This window comes from Leopardus geoffroyi, chromosome C1 (assembly GCF_018350155.1).
Source record: "Leopardus geoffroyi isolate Oge1 chromosome C1, O.geoffroyi_Oge1_pat1.0, whole genome shotgun sequence".
Classification (NCBI taxonomy): Eukaryota; Metazoa; Chordata; class Mammalia; order Carnivora; family Felidae; genus Leopardus; species Leopardus geoffroyi.
Window position 1 is genome coordinate 141,393,808 of NC_059328.1, and position 13,945 is coordinate 141,407,752.

The 13,945-nt window shown below is 37.1% G+C and overlaps 1 long non-coding RNA gene across 1 annotated transcript; it reads left to right on the forward strand.

The window, feature by feature from the left end:
- Positions 1 to 1,821: 1,821 nt before the first annotated feature.
- Positions 1,822 to 7,297, forward strand: LOC123598919. The gene is made up of 2 exons (XR_006712877.1): positions 1,822 to 1,973; positions 6,997 to 7,297. It is a non-coding gene; the product is annotated as an uncharacterized LOC123598919 (long non-coding RNA).
- The last annotated feature ends 6,648 nt before the right edge of the window (positions 7,298 to 13,945 follow it).

Genomic DNA, 13,945 nt, shown 5'->3' on the forward strand with positions numbered 1-13,945 from the left:
AATTCTGTCCAAACTCCACATTTCACTGATGACGAGACTCAGAAGGTTGAAGTATTTTATGGCAGAACTGTGACTAGAGCCTTAATGCTTACTTCCTTATCCAGTGTTCCTTCCAGTTCTCAGAGTAATTAGGGATTTTGAAATGAGAGGAGACAGAGGGAACATGCAGGGAAGCAAGTTTATTCACTGTAGAGAAAAGAATGTTTAGATTATATATAATATTTATCAAGCCAATGAAAACTTCTTATTTAAAGGTTGGTGACTAGAAACTCTTCATCTCCTCTAACAAGGAACTTTATTTTTCCTGAGGACTAAATGGGAGGAAATGCATAATAAAGTGCAACAAGAGGAATTTAGGATATACATAAGGGAACTATTTCATGCAGCAAGAATCATTGCTCATTAGCATGGTAACTTATAATATCTCTTACCGCCCAATACCATTCCCAGAGTGAGCTGACTTTTTTATTTCATGATTTCAGCTTTCATCTTCTACTGTAAACCACAAGGTTGTGGTGTTAGGAGAGACCGTTTACCTAAGCACTCCCTTGGCTGGCCAAGATCTATTGGAGAATATGACACTACTTGTCAGCAGCAAATGGAATTCTTGATAAATGCTATAGCAAAATTTTAAGTTGTCAAGTTGTGAATTGTTCAAAATAATAATGTGTTACCAGTTTATTAAGGAAATTTTTTTAAAAAGCCCTAAATACTACAAACTACATGAAAAACTACAATTAGAAATAATTACCTGTGGTGGATTTTGCTTATAAGACAAAGGTTTTTTCAATGGAAAGCAAGTTCAGTTAACATTAAAATCTGTATTACATCATTTCAGACATATAAATTTGGAGCAATCTTAATGATCATCTTAGAAATTCAGAGATTACTTTTTATTGTTATTTATCTTCTTCTCAAAAGCTCTTGTGCTACAAATAAAAGAGTTTTTTTCCTTTCTTTCCTTTTTATTGTATTCATATGAGAAGATGGATGTTAGCTTAACCTATTGTGGTAATCATTTCACAATATGTGTAAATCAAACCATCACACTGTATGTCTTAAACTTATACAGTAATGTATGTCAATTATTTCTCAACAAAACTGGAAAAAAGTCCAGTATAGCATCGTTGATAGTTGAAAGCGAATTGAAATTCTTTTTTAGGCAAGTACTTTCAGTCAAGAAAAGTAACTGTGTTTTAGTTTATTTCCAGGTTGATTCTTTTCCATTGTGGAGGAGCGTTTACAAATTATTTTGACAAAGGTCGCACAACCAAATCATTATTTTTCTTTCCAGAATGCACCTCTGTAAAAGACAACAAAATAAGAACCAGCCAAGGAAAGCAAATAAGTTTCTTGACTTCTTTTGAACGTGTGAGGGCCATTTGACTTGTCCACATCCCAGGTAATTTATAAAGGAAGGAAAACAATTACACTACAACATGCAATTGTTTGAAATAGCTGTAGTGTTAAAAAAAAAAAAAAGTATCTTGTATTTCAGGTTGTTTTCCATTGACTAACATGCTCCTATTACAGGATATTATATTTTGTTATGGCATGGAATCTGTAGCACATATTTTTTAAGCCCAGTCATATTCTTCATGTACAGAGAGAAGAGTTATGTGTGGTAGACTGGAATTCGAGAGACCTGGATTCAGATTTTGACTATTTCTTTCCCATGAATGAGCACTGTGGGCAAGTCACTTAGTCTTTAGCTTCTCTGTACTTGTGGATGATGACTCAGTTGCATTCTTTTGATTCTAGTAATCATCTCTGACTTCTGTAATATTTTCTGTTTGTCTCCATGTTTATTTGAATGAAAGAAGGCGGAACTATCTCTGCAAGTCCAAGAAAGCTGGTACTGACAATGTTGTAGCTGAACCGGATACCCCACAATAGTCTCCAGCCTTGAGGAAGCAGCTCTACCTCTCTCTATCTTGGACAAAATGAATTTTAAGAGATCACCTTGAGTGTTTGTAAATAGACAGACTTTGCCACTGTTTATTTTTTTAATGTTTATTTACTTTTGAGAGAGACAGAGAGAGACAGAGAGAGAGGGAGAGAGAGAGACAGAGACAGAGGCATGAACAGAGGAGGGGCAGAGAGAGAGGGAGACACAGACTGAAGCAGAATCTGAAGCAGACACAGAATGCTTCAGACTCTGTGTCTCCCTCCGATCTGTCAGCACAGAGCCCGACGAGGGGCTTGCACTCATGGACTGCGAAATCATGACCTGAGCCAAAGTCGGATGCTTAACCAACTGAGCCACCCAAGCGCCCTGCCATTGGTTGGTTTAAAATTACTCATTTGGTTTACATTATGTGAATATTAATTCCACATAGTTTTATGGTAATTAGAGCTATACCAGGACCAGAACTTCCTTCTTGCAACCCAATAAAGCGATTTTTTTAGAGTTACATGCCGCGATTTCCAAACAGTCAAGCACTCTAGACAGACCAGCACTACAGCTATTCTGAAGACTCCTTTGGAAATCTGTGGCATATTTTATTCATTTCTGTGCATTTTTAATAGATATGGAAAGTGTCTTAGTCAGCTTGGGCTGCCATAACAAAATACCATAGACTACATGACTTACACAACAGAAATTTATTTTCTTGTAGTTCTGGAGACTGGAAAGTCTAAGGTTAAGATCCAGTGGAGTTCTGTTTCTGGTGAAGCCTTTCTTCCTAGTCTGTAGATAGCTGTCTTCCTTCTGTATCCTCACACGGCCTTTCGTCTGGGTGCACAAGGAGACAGAGACAGAGAGACAGAGAAAGACATCTCTTCCTCTTCTTATAAGGCTATCAGTCTCAGCTGATTAAGGTTCCACCCTAATAATGTCATTTAATGTCATTACTTCCGTAAGATCCTATCTCCAAATACAGTCACATGGAGTTAGGGCTTCAACATATTCATTTCAGGGGCATAATGTAGTCCATAGCCAACCATAAATATGGAGATTTACTGGCATTGTCTTGATTTCTTAATACATTTTTTCTAAAAAAAAAAAGCAATTATTTAAATGTATAATTAAGTGTGATTTGATTTTTTTATTTCACTGGAGTCTTAAGGGTAAAATACTTCTGTATCGTTGCTCGACTTTACTAGAGTTTTATATTTACAAAGTATATTTAGATATGTTATAAATCTGAAAATGACCTTAGTTATGTCAACCGCTGTTGGGTTCAGAAGATTACCATAGTTTTATAAAGTGCTTTTAGAAAAACTACGTGGGGAGCAAGAACCGTGAACATCATCTTGTAAAGCCAGAGAAATGGAGCTAGGTGCCTCCTGAAGACTGTAAAGCTTGTGAACTTGGGGTCCATGGAAAATCACAGACACATAAGTGGCTGAGGCACTTCAGCAAACTTGATCAGCTCTCAGAGTTGCACTGAACTTTGCTTTCCTCATTAATTCATCCACACTCGTTCTTTCTCCTACCCAGGTTCTTCCAAAGTCCAGAATTAAATGTAACACTCTACTGGGGAATGCATACAAGGTGTAACCCGAGCCTACAGCTGAAAAACTTCTTGTGCTGTGAAGCACTGGCACAACTTTGACCTTACAAATTGATCCAATAAATCTGAATTTCTAAGTGAATAGACATTCTTAAGAATTCAATAGGTCACAAGATACCCTTTTTTAGACGAATAAATAAATAAATAAATAAAACACAGCCATGAAGAGAAAGACATCAACTCTAAAGTAAGTTATTAAATACTTGAAATTGTTGGCATGTTTAACAATCATCAGATGGGTCAGAACATTGATAAAGAATTATATGGGTTATTTTATAAAATACATCTCTAGGAGTTATCTAATCAACAATTGTCGTTTATTGAATACCTGCTCGGAACACAGTATCAAATAGTAAAATGGCATAATTGCTCTGCTTTCTAAATTGAAACAACCTTTCAAAGTCACCTACAGGTACTCTAAACTAATATGAAATATACATGCACTGTCTCATAAACAAAGGATGTCACAATAAGGGCAAAATAGTTAAAATTTTAAAATCAAAATCGTATGTAGTAAATATTTTATTCCATTCAAAAGTATTAAGTCCCATTGTAGTGAAAGCTGTTAATTCATTGCTCAGAACAGGTCAGACATGAGGGTGAAGAGACACCAAAAGGAAAGGGAAGAGCTCTGAATAAACGCTTGTCCTTGCTAAAGAGCCACTCAGGTCTCTCTTTGGGGTGCTGAAATCCACCTGACCTCAGCATACGGTTTCACTTAACTTCCACTTGTCTTTTGCCCCAGCCTGAGTGCCTCAGTGAGACAGTGGAGAGAAGTAACTCTTGGAATTAGCTGTAGGTTGTAAAATACTTTTGCTAATAACAGTGTAGGTGAGCACCTGGTTCAGAGGGGGTTAAATCAAGGGCATGGAGCATTCTTGCTTTGGGTGGCAGAAATCTCAAAGGTGTTACTGAGCTCGGATGTAATGTAAACTGCGAAAAGCAATAATTAAACTTACACCTTTAGCTTTGTTAGATGAATTATCTAAAAGCTCCACCCCTCTCTCTGAAAAAAAAAAACAGATTAAGTAGCATAAGTCTGCTATTGGCAACTGCAGTGATTATACAGGACATGCTGTCTGGGATTATTTGGATTAAGGACAAATTGTATGCATGGGGTGTTCAACCACTGAGGAAATATTATGATTCTTCTAGGACATGTTCATTATTACATGATATAAACATGTATCAGATAAAGCCAAAATTCCACCAGAAAGGAATCGATTCGCAATTCTTGGGTCTGTGCGACCAAAAAAAAAGTGGCAAAAAAATTAAATGTGCTATCTTTTAGATCTTAAAATAATACAATTCTCTATTATAAAATTTCCCCTAATGCCACTTATAAGGAAAATATTGTCATATAGGCAAAGTGGGGGAAAAGTCAAGATTTATATAGATACTATATTGAACTATATTGCAAAAAAGTCAAGATTTTCATAATAGAAAGGCAACAAAACTCAGTATAGCAACAGCTTCAGAAACCAAAGAAAGAGAGACCTCATTTAATCGAAAGAGAGAGAAGACTGATGGCTAAAAACAGGCAGGTGTTAAATTCTGCACCTTCTGTTGAGGTTATGGAGATTGCAAAGAACAATCTGCGACCTGTGCTTTTCCATTAAATTGTGGCTACTAAGTGTGTATGTATGTTTGCGAACATTTGAAGTCTTTTCATTAGGTCTCTGATTCAGCTCCTGCCTCCTCTCTCTATGGATTTGTTTTTTAATGTAGACTATCAAATTCTCTCTGGCAGACACCATACAAATATTCTGCTGTGGTACGCACGTATACTGAGTGTGCACTCCATACACTAAACCTAGCTCTCGACGAGTGCCTTCTCTCTGGAAGTAAGGGTGCCCTCTACTAATTGATCTTTACTAGACGTCTAAAGAGTAATCTTCCTGGGAGAATTGATTCTTCTCACCTAGGAGAGATGATTTTTCTGGGGAAGAGTTTGCTCTTTCTGTGCTGCTCTACTGACTTGCACTAACAGAATTATTTGAAGAAGCCCAAGGCATCAACCAGTCTTCAGTCACCTCAAATTCTGCAGATAATACCACACAATCACCTAGAGGCATCTCAACTAAGTAAGCATGACTGTCCCAATTAGGCAAGAGTCCTCACTATTAAATATTATTAGACTTAATTTGGTGCCCCGGGAAAATGCTTGATGAAGCCCGTCCCACTAAGGACAGGGCATTGTGAATCCACAACAACATGCTCAGAAAACACTTCTATGGTAATGTTCCTTAAGTCCCAAACAATATCACGTGGTGACGTGTTCAGTAGGTTTATAGAAATATCAACCATTACAGCTGGAAATGCCATCCCGTATGACCCTGTCACTTTACAGATGAGGAAATAAAAGTCCACGCTGGTGTGGTGGATACAGTTAGGAAAAATAAGACTAGATTTTAGGCCCCCTGACTCTTCCAGCCCAGGGCTTTTTACACGATACCATCATACATCCTAAAATATGCCAGTGACTGAAAGCACATCTCTAAAGCTGTGATCTCTCAATGTAGGCGTGTTGGTGGCGATGAAATTAGAATACTTAACTTGGCATTTCTAACCAGTGTTTCACCTTGAGGAAGTCAACGTGACTGCATCTCTTTTTTAATTGTAAATTAGAGATAATTTTGCCTGTCTCATGAAGTTGTGGTGAAAATTTAACAAATATTGCATGACAAGGCAAATATAATGTGAACATGGAATGAAAATGTGCCTCTGGAAGCTTATCTGTGACTTCTGGTTCCAGATGGTGGGTTGAGTCCATGTTTTGTTTTATGCAACGGACAAGCATAACAGCTCACCATTGTTTTAATTTTACTTTCTCTGATTGTTAGTGGGAGGCATCTTCTCTTCATACGCTTATTAACCCTTTGTATTTTTTTCTTTGTATCTTTCAATTATTACTATTTTCCTATTTAGCTGTTTGTGGTTTTCTTGTTATTTTGTCGTTCTTTATCTCTTAGAAGTACTCCTTTTATTATACATGATGCAAGTATTTTCTCCCAGGCTGTTGTTTGTCTTCTATATTTTTAAATTAGAAGTGTCACAGCTGTCTGTGGGTTATCAGAGAAGTCATAGAGGGGAAAGAGCTGGTTTGTTATTTCTGTGAGTTTTTAATTTTTTTATACACATCAGCTTGCCTTGATTGTTGAGTTCTTACTATATACAGTACTATATGAATCAAATCTAATATGCAACTTCTTAGTGTATGTCATGTTGAAATTAAAAAAAAAAAATTAATAAAACTCTTTTCAGGGGCACCTGGGTGGCTCAGTCAGTTAAGCATCTGACTCTTGATTTTGGCTCAGGTCATGATCTCACAGTTTGTGAGTTCAGACCCCACGCTGGGTTCTGCACTGACAGTACAGAGCCTGCTTGGGAGTCTCTGTCCCTCTCTCTCTCTGCCCCTCCCCTGCTCATGTTCTCTCTCTCAAAATAAATAAATAAACTTAAAAACAAATTCTCTTTTCAGAGATCCTGTTTCCCAAGCAAACATTTTCAGCAGTCTTTGAGGACAATCTTCAGCAAAATGAGAGAACAGACCAAGAAAAAGAAAAGCATGAACTCAAGTGTATCCAAACCAGGAGCCCAGCTGAAGGAAGTCCCAGAAGGGCAGCTACCCAGCAGGCTCACAGAGCGACTGGCACAGATGGGAGCAAGAAGGGCCCTCTTTTTCCGTATCCTGTGATTTTTAAAAGCATATGCTTGTATTATCTGAAATACTTCAGTTAAAAAAAAAAAACACCAGCATACTTCATGTTACAAACTTTCTTCTAAGCATACACGATCCTCCCTCTGCGTTTCTATTTTTAAAACATGGTGTGTTTAAGAATTACTTAGTGGTAACATCAGTCAATACAAAAGCATATGAAAGTCTCCGGCTGCCTCCTACACGCCCAGGAGTCAATCACTACTAGAGGTATGCATCTTCTCCAACTCTGGTATGCATAGTCTTTATTAAAATGTTTTACCAAAAACAAAAAAAATCATACTATATGTGTTCTCTCACAACTTGCTTTTTCACATGGCGCTGTGTCACAGGTGTACCCCCTTGTCAATGAGCACATACTCAGCTTATTCTTTTTTATGGCTGTACAGATTTCTGCAGACGGACAGACCACAATTTATTTAACCTGCACCTTATTAATAGATATTTAGATTGCCTCCAATTTTTGACTAATGCAACAAATGCTTCCAGAAACAGTCAGACACATGCTTCTTTGTACAAGTATTTTTTTAAGATAAATTTCAAGATGTGAAATTGCTGGTTCAAAGGACACATGTGTTTTACATTTTAATAGATTAGAAAGTGAAAACCCCTTCCCCCAAAATGGGCTGTACTATTTTACACTCACACTAAAAATATATGAGTAGTCATTTCTCTACATTTTTACCAATCACTGACATTATTAACCTTTTAAGGTTTTGTTTCATGAAACCAGCAAACATGACAGCTCACTATTGTTTTAATTTGACTTTTTATTATTATTAGTGGGGTGCATCTTCCTTTTATATGCTTATTAGCCATTTGATATTTTTATTCATATCTTTCAATTATTATTATTTTCCCATTTGGCTGTTTGTGATTTTCTTGTTATTTTGTAGTTCTTTTTTTCTTAGGAGTACTCCTTTTATTATATATTATGCAAATATTTTCTTCCAGGCTGTTGTTTTTCTTTTAAGTTTTTAATTTATAAGTGTCCCAAAATTACCATTGAGGTCTACCATTGAGGTCTTAAAGAACTTGATTAAAACATGACCTTTCTGGGGTACCTTGGTGGCTCAGTCAGTTAAGTGTTCGACTTCGGCTCAGATCATGATCTCGTGGTCCATGAGTTCGAGCCCTGCGTACGGGCTCTGTGCTGACAGCTCAGAGCCTGGAGCTGGCTTCGGATTCTGTGTCTCCCTCTGTGTCTTCCCTTTCCCTGCTTGCTCTCTCTCTCTCTCTAAAAAATAAACATTAAAAAAATTAAGAAAGAAAAAAGCATGACCTTTCTCTTTGTCTGCACAAAAATAAAGCAGTACCAAGCTATTGAGCAAATTCTTATTGAATGCCCACTATGGAGAGTAGTTGCAGAGGGCACTAAGGTAGAAAAGGATGATCCCTGGGACGTTGGGTGGCTTAGTTGGTTAAGTGCTCGACTCTTGGTTTTGGCACAGGTCATGATCTCACGGTTTGTGTTGTTGAGCTCTGCACTGTCAGCATGGGGCCTGCTTGGAATTTCTCTCTCCCTCTATCCCTACCCCTCCCTCCCTCTCTCTTTCTGTCTCAAAATAAATACATAAACTTAAAAAAAAAAAGAAGGATGATCCCTGATTATAAAGATCACTTGGTACAAGGAGCAGATAGACCTGTAAATACACGAGTCCGCTACAATAAATTTATAACACAATATATACTGGGAGCAGAGGAGAAAGAATGCCAAAAACTACCCATGGATTATCAGAGAAGATCTCATAGAGGGGAAAGAGCTACTATGTTGTTATTCCTCTGAGTTCTTAACTTTTTGTACATGTCAATTTCCCTTGCCTGTGGAATTCCTATTATATGCTAATAGTATACAATCAAATACGGTTTGCAAGCTCTTAGTACCTTTCACCTTAAAATTTTTTTTTATTCTCAACATTTTAATAAGTGAATTCTTCAAATTGATCTTATTGCCATTAAATCATGTAGGTATTTTTAAAGAACACCTGAAGAGTGAGTCATATGAATGTGAAACACAAAAACAATTTCATTTTTAAGTATTCATTCTAATATTTCAATTCCTATTTTTAATAATCCAAAATTATTCATATTTATAGGACTATAGCAATATTAGCTATAATATTATATATTATATGTAATATACATAAACGCATGTTATATGAAAAATAACACTCCCAACACCCTACACAACCCCTCCATCCAAACACACCCACTGTACAGAGGAAAATATGATAAAGTGTTTCTTTAAATCTTTGAAAACTTTCTTTTTTTGGTCCTCCCTCTTTGACTCTGGCATTTCCCTTGTCTTCCATGAGTCATTCCACAACGAACTCAAAATACGGTGATGAATGCAACTGCTCGTAATATATCAAAACCTCTCATTATTTAAGGTGTTACATACAATTGGAAGGCTAGCCTACCATCAACAAGAAACCATAAGGCATTGAAACACTTATCACATGCCAATCCACAGCCCTCTTCGGCTCCTATGACCTTTACAACATTTTTCATTCTTCTCTACCCCGTCCGCTGCTTGGTTCAGTACTTTTTCAATGTTCATCTGAAAAATATTTTCCAGGAAACCTCTGCTTCATGTAGAAGGTAAAGTGCTGACCTAGACAAAATTTCTTCTCTAAATGTCTATTACTCCACCCCAAGAAAGACAGAGCATAGCCCTCGAATACCTTGAATTTTTTAATAATAAAAAAAAGTCAAAGTAAATTGGCTCTACCTATAGTTCTAAGCAATCAGAGATTTGTTTCTAAATAGCTCTGGGAGATTTCACCATATGACTCCTATTAATGGAAATTGCTGAGCTAATCTCTCCATGTGACATTACAAATATTAGCTTCCCATCCAACTTTGTTTGAAGCTTTTCTGTATTTCTTTTGCTGTTAGAACAAGAACTGTAAATCTGGAAAGAATTTTTGAGATCAATCAATTCAGCCTTCTAATATTACAGATGAAGGAATAGATTGCTAGAGGTTGTTACTGATTATTAAATGGCTGTGGGAGTTTGGGCAATTTGATCTGCTGACTTTAAAGACTGGATTGGAATTTAGGAAGCTGTTTTTAGGTACCATCTACATAAAAGATAAGAAGTGAGAAATCTTGAAGAATAACCTAGATTATCTGCATTGAGTGTTGCAAGGGTTTTCTTTTATCCTACTACCATTATTACTAATGGCTGTGTCAATATTTGGAAGTTGTCCACGTAAAAGACTATATTAGGGAGAACATGGTAAGGGTCACCAGATCAGCCAATAAAGGGTTGTTGTTACGAATATGGGCTAACATGGTAGGATGATCTCCAGAGTGTATTTTGCTGTGGCTACCTGAATAAAAAGTTGCACATTGCAGCAACATCATAAAAATCAGATTTTAATAAGCTTTGGTTGAGTGGGTTCCTATTGTCTAGGTCACTATAAATCCTTCTTACATTTTTAATGAACTTAGAACAGTTCTGAATAGCTTTTGAATGGGAGATGAAAAAGTCACATGATAGTGTAAGCAGCCGCACCCGTAACTGTCAGTAACACTGCAATCTTCCTTGCAGACGTGGAAATTCTTCCACATTATAGGTTCAGTCCATTTATTTAGAGTAAAAGATGTGCCTGTTTTTCTTTCATGATATTCTGTTTTTTTTTGCTTTGTTTTGTTTACTTTGGTTTTTGATATGGAAGAAATAGGGTGTTCTCTTTTGGTGACTTTTTACAATTGAATATTTTAACACATTACTAGGATTACACAGGACATATGGAGTACTTTAAAAGCTCTTGTTGCCCTTTCAAACATCTCCTTAGGTGGAGAAAAAACATTTGGCATTCATTCATGTATGATTCATGATCTTCTGACTTTGTTTTTGTGGGGGCCATAGTGACCCAGGTCTTAAAAAAAGGCATGCTATTTCAAATACAAAATCTGACTTTTATCCTTGTCTCTTTAGCTTCTATTCCAATGAAGGTGGAAAATTGTGAAAACCAATAGTTCATGCAGTTTGTTTTGCCTCAGGGAGGCTCAAATGTGTGACTAATTAAAAGAAAGCCCATCAGTATTGGTGTCATAGGTTCAAACCTAACATTTTCTTTCTTTTTTTTTTTTTAATGTTTATTTATTTTTGAGAGACAGAGTACGAGCAGGGGAGGGGCAGAGAGAGAGACACAGAATCTGAAGCAGGCTGCAGGCTCTGAGCTGTCAGCACAGAGCCCAACACAGGGCTCGAATCCACAAACCTTGAGATCATGACCTGAGCCAAAGTTGGACGCTTAACCAACTAAGCCACGCAGGCGCCCCTAACATTTTCTAGAAAATTTTTTTTTTCTCATGTAGATATTTCTATCTGGAAAATTGTCTTTTCATCAAAATATTTCTTTTGAGAAATGAACGATCCCGTAACTAGAGCCACAAATATCACAGTTTTACATGTGGAAGGTTTTTGTTTTTGTTTTTTTAAATACTTTAATTTCTCGTACTGCATAGGCAACTGATGACTTTTATTTCACCATATATTGGGCTTTATCATGGTGGAAAGGTGAATTAATAATTGAAGCATAACTATTCATGTTATTTCTACTTCGTACTTCCTTAGGAATGGTTCATAACAAGACATCAAAGCCAAATTCTGCAATTAGAAAAGGGTTTGTATCAACTGGATTTTGAAAAGAGAAAGCAACAACAAAATCACCCAAAATTCTTGAAGCAGTAAAAGCGAAAATACAGGAAAAAAAAAAAAGTCTTGGCATTTGCTCACTCTTTTAACATTTGCTCCTGATCATAAATAAAAACATGTTGGAAAAATTGTTGTGAACCAAAGGTCTTAATTGGAAAAACTTCTTTAGTAATGTTTGACAGGAAATGACAGAGGAACACCTGGGTGGCTCAGTCAGTTGGGCATCCGGCTCTTGATTTTGGCTCAGGTTGTGATCTCACGTTTGGCTGGTGAGTTTGGCTCTGTGTCGGGCTCTGCCCTGACAGTGCGGAGACTACCTGGGATTCTCTTTCTCCCTTTCTCTGCCCTTCCCTCTTTCTCTACACCTCCCCCACTCTCTCTTTCTCTCTCTCAAAATAAATAAAGAAACTTAAAAAAAAAAAAAAAGGAAATAACAGAGTATGTTTATTAAGCCTGGACCAAAACCACTTGTCTCATATTCTTCAGCTATGATATACCTAAATATTCATTAAGAATTGACAACATTGTGGGATTCTCTCACGTATGTTACATACAGAATAGTGGTGAACATGACACCAAGCTACCAACGAAGCAAAAGCATACTGAGAAACACAAGCTGTGAGACACAACCCATGCAAAGACATTTCATCCCAGGTAAGTTGAAACTTAAGAGCACCCTAAAGCTAGAGCCCCTGCACTGTTAGGAATGACCTTGGCTTCTGGTAACGCCTTTCTAAAAAGTACCGAGATTTTTGGAGAGAAATGCATTGATTGACAAGCTGACTCTTCCCCTCTCAGGAGGATGGAGAGGCAAAGTTGGGCACAAAAGCTTGCAGTATTCAAGTACTGTGATTTTTTTTCTTATGAAGATGGAAGCTATTATTTTTTTAAACATGTGGTTTCAATGGTGCATATTTGATTTATGACTAAGGATTCTTTTTCTCCACGCCATATTAGCACCCTCGTATAATTAATTTCCCTTCTGAAACTTAGATTAGGCCGGATTCTGTCTTACCAGGGTAGTGAATATGGTGTGGACAACCTAGGTTTAAAACACATCAGAAACGTGGCAACCCCGGACCTTTTTCTTCCTGAATTTCACATGGTAAAAATCTTGGCCATTCTACTACATTTTGCGGGCATAGCTCTAATACTGGCCTGAACAACTTAGAAAAGCTTTAGTTTCCTCTGCACCTCAGTCTTGTCAGAACGACATGGGGCGTGTGAACTCGGTTGGATTTAACAGGATATGAACCTGAGCACATATTACAAATGCAAATGAAGTCTCCATTTTTTTAACCATAAAAGGCGTGAACATAAATTCCAAAGATGATTCCACGTTAAGTGACGTGGGATAACAGTATTGCTTCCTTTTGTGGACCTGCTTCTCCTCCCACAAGCCTTAAAACTCCTTTACCTCTCTTGAGCTTGTCAGTGCAAGCCCATAAACATTTACCTGGGTAAACTTATAATTAAAAAAATATATCCTAATCCTTCAGCAAGTAATTATATTGAGTATTATTCACCCTTCACGAGAAATCCCTTAAAGATCTAAAGGGTGACAGCCTCATCAAGTTTTCGCTGCCTACCTTGATGCATTTCCATTTTTGGAAGTATCCTCTCACTTTCTGCTTAGCATACAGGAACACAAAAAGAAATTCAAAGGAAGGTACCTTGAAAGAAGAACTTCATTAAATAATTATCAAATTAGAAAATTGCATACCCAAATATTCCACACGTTATAATAAGATGAGATATACATGTGTTTGCATGCTTGTATGGGATATACAGTCTCGGCATATATAAATATGCATAATTTTCTCCTACAACATAATTAGAGAAAATTACGTATCTCGCCAATTAGTCTTCAGAGCCATTTTCTTCATATTTTCTTTCTCTTCAGCTAAAATGGACTTAGAGCCCACCGTCACCTCCATTTTCAGCGGTCTGACTCTCAGCTGCCCCTCACTGCTAGCTCTCCTCCACCATGCTTAATATTTTATGCCTTCCTTGCAGGGCCACTGCCTTCCTCCCTCTCTGTTC